This window comes from Mytilus galloprovincialis, chromosome 1, assembly GCF_965363235.1.
Source record: "Mytilus galloprovincialis chromosome 1, xbMytGall1.hap1.1, whole genome shotgun sequence".
NCBI classification, from domain to species: Eukaryota; Metazoa; Mollusca; class Bivalvia; order Mytilida; family Mytilidae; genus Mytilus; species Mytilus galloprovincialis.
In genome coordinates this window covers 32,203,678-32,212,292 of record NC_134838.1, presented here as the reverse complement: position 1 = coordinate 32,212,292, position 8,615 = coordinate 32,203,678, and the positions used below count along the sequence as shown (strand labels likewise).

Sequence of the window (8,615 nt, the reverse complement as noted above, 5' to 3'; positions counted from 1 at the left end):
ATGTCTGAACAAAGTCAGGAATATCACCTTTATTTTCCATTTATTTGATATGTTTGCGCTTTTGATTTTTGAAAACAAAGGTGATATTCCTGACTTGGTTCAGACATTTCCTTAATTAGAAAATGGTGGATTAAACCTATTAGTCCTATATGTCCTATTTACGTGTTAGTAAAGTAATATTATTTAATTAATTACATTTCAAAAACTGTGTAATGGTAATTAGTGTAATTGATAATTTTTGAAATGTAATGTGACATTTAGTTAATTACATTGCAATGTAATTGACCCCACGTCTAAATATAATAGGATTTTTGAATAAGCCTGTTCTCTGCTGACTACTACACTTTGTTTCTAGACAGCGTTTAAGTATATAAGCAGTTTACTTTTCGAAGGATCAATCAGTAATATTACATAGTCTTATATGCCATTTCGCAAACTATATACGGTTCTGCTCTGTAAACAGGGTGGTACAAATTGCAAAAACAATTTGGAGCTTGTTAACCGTAAATAGAAAAGTATAATTTGTAATTTTCGTCTTCTCCACCTGTCGGATAACCTACTAAACATCTTCAAATAGAATTCAAAAGTTGGTCTTATGAAAACTTAATGAAGTTTTCTATTTTTTCTTTACAAAGTCGGTAATCGAATTTTCTCTGTATATTAAAATGTTTTGCAACATTGGTAATATAATCGTCAATATGGTCATTCGATCGGGCATCAAGGGCATCAAGGCAAAACGGTTCCCCAAAATGTGTGTCATTTTGTAACAGGGATTCCTTCATCATAGTTTTTATATCCCGTCATTGTTCATCGAGTTATTTAACATTAGTATCCATTAATATGGGCATAAATGATACAACAAATAAATGATATTTATGGCAATATTTCAGATTGTTCTGGTGAGCATCCCAATGTATTATATGCGTCACCAGATGAATATTTTGGACCAAGCAGAGATGTTCGACATGGAGTTAAATTTAAATGCGAACACAATTTCAGGCTTGTAGGGAAACCATATGTTGCATGCAGCGACAGAGATGGTGGTCGCGCTGAATGGGACATTTTATTTACCTGCTATCAAGGTACATTTTTTCACCACTTATAATTTGTCCATCACTTATTTCTAAGTGTAGTTCACACTGATGGTAAGAATGCCTTTTATCGTCAAGCGTCAAATGTCCGACTGGTTTTCTCTGTCGTTATAGTGTCAAATGAGCCTTAATTTTTAATCTAATCAAAATATGAAACTCAGTTTTTGTTCTCCTGTATTTTTATTGTCATTCGTCATGTGGGGTAGCCCGTTACTACTTTCATCTCTTGTTATGTCTTGGAAATAAAACGGTACTGAGCAGAAACCCATAGAAAGGAAGTTTAAATGAATAGGGAGCACTTTTTAATCGAGTATAACCTAATAAATTGATTGCATGCATTGTCGTCTCTTTTACACATTCCCCATGTCCATTCTCCATTTTATAAATCGGTTCATGTGTTTACAATCATATGTTCTTCTCCATGAACACAATTTAGATTGCAGGCCAAGTTACAGAAACATTGGGGTATGTCAAAGATTCATATATTACATTTTGCATACAAAAGTAATGCGTAACAATATACTTCATGCAATGATATTACAACAACTGTTCAGCCATTACATTTAATAAACAAATACTTATTTCCGCCCAAGGCGACGTCACTGACAATACGACGTCGACAATAGACATGTACAATAGTTGGAACGTTATGTTCCCCGCGATAATCTCAACAAAACTAGTACTTAACAAGAGGCCGTCAGAGTGACAGCAACCAGATTTCCGGCAGAGGTCGAACCATGAACAATTGAGCAAGTATGGACTCTACAGTTAAGTTATAAAAAGCTCTGAATTTGGACTGTGATTCAATATTTGATATAGCATAGGTTTGTGACAAAAAATGAATGTGGTCAAAGAACTCAAAATTAGAAATTGACCTGATTTACCTGTAATGGTCCATTATTCAAAATCTAAGTTCATTGTTAGAATCGGCATATAAATAACCCCCAAGAACTCATTTTTTATGAAATCAAACAAAAGTTTTATTTAGAAAACTTTGTGAACTTTTCATTTCTATGTAGCAACATTCCAACAGCGTCTACATACGGAGTATATATATCCCAATTAATACGATATTTCCGCGCTTGTATCGCCTATCATGATTTCATTGATAGAGGGTTACTGCTCACAAGGAAGCTTTTAAACTAAGAGTTCCAAATGGTGAAGTAAATTTTACGGACGCCATCACGAGTTGGTTGACCATTATGGAATAACCGTTTCACAGATGAAATCGGATATGTTTCTTACGTCGTAACTACAATCCCCTTCCCTTCTCATGAATGTGACCTACCGAATTAGACTATTCACCGTGTGTGAGCAACACGACAGGTGTCACAGGTGGAGAAGGATCTACTTACCCTTTCGGAGCACCTGAGATCATCCCCCGTTTTTGTTGCGGTTTTCTATGTTGTTTCTTGTGTACTATTATTTGTCTGTATGTATTTTTTTCATTTTTAGCCATTGCGTTGTCAGTTTCTTTTCGATTTATGAGTTTGACTGTTCCTCTGTTATCTTTCGCCCCTCTTTTGGACCACAATGTTGACTAATTTGATTAAGGAGCCCACAATCCAAAATCTCTAAATGCTTCCTGTTCGCTGTGAGTTAAGGCTCCGTGTTGAAGGCCGTATCTTGACCTATAATTGGTTACTTTTATAAATTGTTACTTGGATGGAGAGTTGTCTCATTAGCACTCATACCACATCTTCCTATATCTATTAGATTCAGCATTTCGAAGAATCCTATAAATTCATTTTTTGTTGAATCAACCAAAGTTTAATTTTGGACCTTAACCGTAAACATTTAAGTACAGGTTTTTATTTAATTTATGGTTATCAATATAATGTTCTGTAAAAATGGAAATAACTCAAACTAAATAAATTATAAACACATAGTTCTCTAAAATTTTATACGATTTAAGTATTTTCGAAACATTATTTTCTAAATAAAATTTATCATGATTTAACCACTATTTCATAAATGAAATAATTATGATTTTAACACTTTTTTTTATTAAATGAGATATGATTTAACCACTATTTTCTAAAATTTTATATGATGTTACACAAAGGCAATTTACCAAAGAAAAGAATAGAAAATCCAAAACGTCATTTATCCTTAAAAATTGAGTTATTTCCCTTTAAACAGAATGGAGTTATTTATAGGAATTACATAAAAATCTAATTCTTGGAAATGGCTATAACTCACCATCGAGAAAAGCTTAAATCGCGAAAATTGAACTTCATCTCCCTTTAGTCACAGAAAACAACATATCTTAATTTTAAGAAAAAAAATCGTCAAAACGTTTTCATGTTAATTAACGGATGCTGTTTGGCGTATATCCCTTTTCAGTAACCGATTTTTCCTTCGAATATTCGGTTATATCAAAAAAAAATATGAAGTAATCTTATTTCCTTAAAACGATATATTACTGCATGAATTCTACAAGTGTGTGGAGAGCATTATTAAAATTAGTTCAAAATAACAAAATCTTCAACACCAATACATAGACTTTTCCTCAATAATAACAAGGTATCCATAAAAAATAAGCAAAGGTTTTGAGTAATTTGTGATACCGAAATACTAGATTAATAATTTGCCAGAATCAGACATGAAACGTTTCTATAAAGTCACTGCATACACGAGCAAAGCGAACTAGTTGGGATGCATTAACATCATATAATAGCCAAAAGAACATTCACTGTTCGAAAGGTATGTGTATACTAGTATCTAGTGACGAACACGGCTACACTCTGAGGTGATATTTAAAATTAGGATGTGAAACGGTTCTCACAATTTCTCACTCGTCCTAATGAGAGAATACACGAATACGTGAAAATATGGAGAAAATTAGATTATTGTCAGATCCAAACCACAGGTACAATTAAATCGTTAATACAGCTCAATAACATTTTGTTATAGAAAATTGCCCACACGACAAGGAATATTTGTATGACAAGGATTTACATATCTGCTACAAGTTGCTACAACATGGTGGATCTTCGTACCTATACCCGAAAGCTAAAAGAAAATGTGAACAGGAAAATGCTTTTTTGATGAGAATTGATACGAAGGCAAAGCAGTACCATATTGTTAAATATTTGAGTAAGTTATATGTACGTCAACACTTCGTTTTCTGACCATGTATCCAAAATCATAAATATATATTAATAGATTATCGTGTGATTTTCTCGCTTGAGCCGGTACGAAGAAAGCGAGGAAAACAATCGAGTTGAGATGACCAATGATAATCTGTTTATCGCTATTTTACCTATGCCGACTTTGTTAATTTCATGTCAATTTCATTAGCAACGCCATGTGCCTCCTTAGTTTCTAGCGATAATTTCCCATCTCAAGCGAGTAGCACGATATGAAAAATTATCACAAAAAAATGCACAAAAAGGCGATAATTCTTTTTATCATTGCAAAGATAATTTAAATAATAGCTAATCATCGATTTAAGATTTGTCTTTAGATTCGGATTATTTTATTTTGGTTCCACCGTCATTGCAAAGATGAAGGATTATTGCTTGTTTATGTTTCACCACTTTCCCCTGAATTGCTTTGATCAGCAGTTCATATAAACCAGAAAAATGTGAAACCTAGTTGAAATGTTTATCGGAGTCTAAATGATATTCAAGAAATATTTTGCAACAATTTTATATGGTATGCAGTTGTACTAAAATTAATAGCATATTTCAACTCCTTGGACATAGTATATTACCCTCATGACCAGTTAAGATTTATTGACTTTGATACTTTTGCATAGTTTGTATAAGTTCAGTTTTAGAAGAACCCTCTATGATAAGAATAACTAATTTGTATGCTATTGACATGAAATTATCATTGATATTGTCGTATTGATATCTGTTTACAAAACTTTGAATAGCTTGAAATGCTACGGAGTTTCTACCCCATGAATAGATTATCTTGGCTGTAATTGACAAAAATTTTGATAAGTTTTGACATCTAATGCTACTAAACTTTGTATTTTATTGGGCTTGTTAAGTTTTTTCATCTTTTTAGACAAAACATGTGTTGGCGTACAAAGTTATAATCCTGAAGATATCTTCGATGAATATTTTGCTTATCATTCTTACATATCTTTTAACTGTATAAAGTTTAGTCTTTTTGTTGATTGAAATATCCACATCCTCATGATGATTCTTGACAAAGTTGGTTTCAACTGGCCCAATTTTTTGTGGCCGAGAAGTACATACTTATAATAACTTTGCAGTTTATAACAAGGCATACTGTTGTGATAAAAAGCTTCAAAGTGAGCTGAAAATGAATGATTACATATTGCAATCTCGAACTGAAAGTTATGTAGCACATACTAATACTAGTTTGTCAGATTTAATGTATATTTCTCTGAATATTCTTATTCAAAGAACTTATGCTCGATATTAAAAGTTAAGTTTAACAATTTGATATGAATTTAAAGATACCTATCCTACTATTCTACCTTCCATGTGACTATTATAATAAGGGTTCTATGTTCAATGTATTCATGTACATTGTAATGATATTACACAAGACAATAGGTCTTTATCCTAGGAAATTTACATAGATTATCATCATCACATGATTTGTATTGCTCATATAATTCAAGATGGAAAGAAACATCTGCAGTAGTTGTTACTACATTTATTTCACTTGACTGGGCGGAGTTTAAGAAATTAGCTCGTTTAAGACCAGTCCATCTATAGACAGGAGTTTTGGGATAAGCTCATCAATGAGTGTCCAGTTATTCGCCCCATATCATACACTCAGTTCTATTGTATATGGTGACACTGATTAGTGATTAGAATTCAATTAGTATTATAACGGCAATCATCCTTATCATACACATCTTCAAATAGACTGTCTTTATGCAAATTAAAACATAAGCTCCTAACTGTAACTGATAAAATATCTCAGTAATCGTTAATAGCTTACTTTTTTCTAATTATAATTTTCACTAGAAGCCATATCTTTCCATAGAAATACATATATTTGAACTAAGTCGCAAGGATAATTTTAGTTGATTAATGTGCCATACAAATCTTTTCTAGAATGGAATCTTGTTATCATTATTCCTTCAAAGTTTCAAAATATTCTTATTGTAGTTTGAGGAAAAGAATTTTGATATTTATTAAAAAAATATATAAATTATATGTGTTTGCATTATTTTCTACTAGTGAAAGGTGTGACAATTAATCTGTTGCAAATATAAGTTTTTCCATTGTTTGTTTGTATTTAAAGACCGATAAGAAGAAAAAATAACGATAAATAATTTACATCTAGTACATTAGTATAAAATTGACAATGGAATTGATAAGAATTGTTCTGATTACAGAAACACAAGGTGCGTACCTTACCAACATTGACTTTGTCTTCATTCAAGGCAGTCATAACCAAAAGGACCGCTCATCTCTAAACTGGAAATACGAAGATGGTACACAAATGGATTATTTTAATTGGGGCGCTTATCAACCAGACGGTAATTCTCCTACAGGAACTGATTACATAGCCTTGTATAACCCAGAGGAGTTTAAGTGGCATGATGTATCGACAATACAGCCATACACAGGGATACCGATATGTGAAATAGATTTAACCATTAAGACATGAACATTTACTTTTGTATTCAATGGGATACCTCTATGTGACAACGATCTAGCCACATAAGGCATTAATAATTGCATTTGTGTTTAAGAAGTTAGACAATGTTAAATTGAATATCTAAGATTCTGACATCCTTGGGTTTTTTGCTTGTGTGTTAATATATGCAAAGCATAACATAACTTAGAATTAATTAATATTATCTTTGACATCATTACATCATTTTTCAGTTTAACAGATATGTACAACATTGTATTAATTTCAGTGTAATATATTTGAAGTCTGTTTAAGGAAATCTATGGATTTTATGTAAATCTATTATGGCATAATCCTTGCTATAATTTTTTTTAGCAAAATCTTAATTGACTTTAAATATTTTCATTTCATTTTTCATGACTTCTACATATCTAAATAATAGTTTGTCATGGATACTTTAACTATAAAGAGAAGCCAAACCAGTTTTTAGTGAGTGAAAAATCGTTCATATACAACTATACACCTTATCGCTATTTAGTCCAATCCGGGAAAAACAGTCATCTATACAACTTCCTGTTTGGGTCAGGCCGCCGAAAATAGAGGTCATCAGTAATGAGCTCAGGGAGGAAAAACGTTAGAAAGCAATCATCAAGAAACTTTGAAAGAGTATGATCAACTTTTTCGAAATTAAAATTGAAGTAAAAAAATATTTTGTTTGAAGTATTTACGGTAGTTTAAAAAGGTCTAATCAAAAAGTATCATGCATGGTGAATTATTTAAACAGGGTCCCAGATAGCTTCAACTGGATGAAAAAAGTTTAAATTTTAGAACTTATCCGGAATGGAATAAATAGCGATTAGGTGTATAAATTTCAATTGAACTTCTTTACTCAAATGTTACTAAACTTTTTTGTATCATGGAGAAGAACATACTTGTGAAAATTATTGATATATCATCTTTAACATTATTAAGAAACCTGCAAATGTTTCTTAAAAACAGATTTAAAACCAGAAAGGAGTAGATTCGGTAAGGGTCCATTTTGGCCCCAAATTTCAGGTTCATCTGAAGAAAGATTTTGGACACTTTTTAAACACATCAGTGTCTATTTCAGTTGATTCAATTAGTTCATGTGAAAGATTTTAACTGATTTACTCAATTAAAACGCTCTGAATCAAGCTTACATATGAAAAATCTATCAAATATGCTAAAAAATGTCACTTTTCAGATAGTTTTTGTCAAAAATGAAAGTGACCATCCGTGTTCATCCTCAACCTTTATATATGTTATGTATTATTATCAAATACAACTTACATTTCAATATTAAGAATGAACACAGATGCGGCCACTTTCATTTAAGATGAAAAGCGTCTAAAATTTAACTAAAATTCTAAAATTGTGAAGATTTCAGTAATTTAGCATGACTTAATGATGCTAGTACCGGATATATGTGCATTGTATCATACATGTGATGGACTGTGAAACTCAGATCAGGAGATTTGGAAATTTTGGTCAGGAGATTAGGACTCAGATCAGGAGGTTTTTTATCGACATAAATTTTTCCGTAAATGTAACCGTATGATGTAGAAATTGTGTTTTTTTCTTCAAATTTCCATCAAATTGTAATATGTTTATAGTACCCTTATTGCCTTTCTATTTGAATGAAATAAAATATTAAGAAGAATCTGTTTCTGGTTTTGTTTTGTTTTTGATAAATGATTGTTCACTGCTTGCAAATAAATCATTATATTTATTTATCTTATCTGTATAGATTTGTATTCATGACTCCATCTCCTTATCAATGGTAACTGTATAGACAAATAAGAAAGAATTTATGTATTGTCAAAAACGGCCAATATTTATGCAGCAGAAGGATTCCACTTGTCAATAAATAACTAAAAGTTTACATTTTAACAATTTTGTAAAACTGCTTTATTTTGGGGCCAAAAAGGG

General features: G+C 31.5%; 1 long non-coding RNA gene across 1 annotated transcript; it reads left to right on the top strand.

Annotated features, from left to right (window-relative positions):
* The first annotated feature begins 896 nt into the window (after positions 1-896).
* Positions 897-8,439, top strand: LOC143071629 (uncharacterized). The gene is made up of 3 exons (XR_012976935.1): positions 897-1,082; positions 4,008-4,190; positions 6,424-8,439. It is a non-coding gene; the product is annotated as an uncharacterized LOC143071629 (long non-coding RNA).
* Positions 8,440-8,615: the final 176 nt, after the last annotated feature.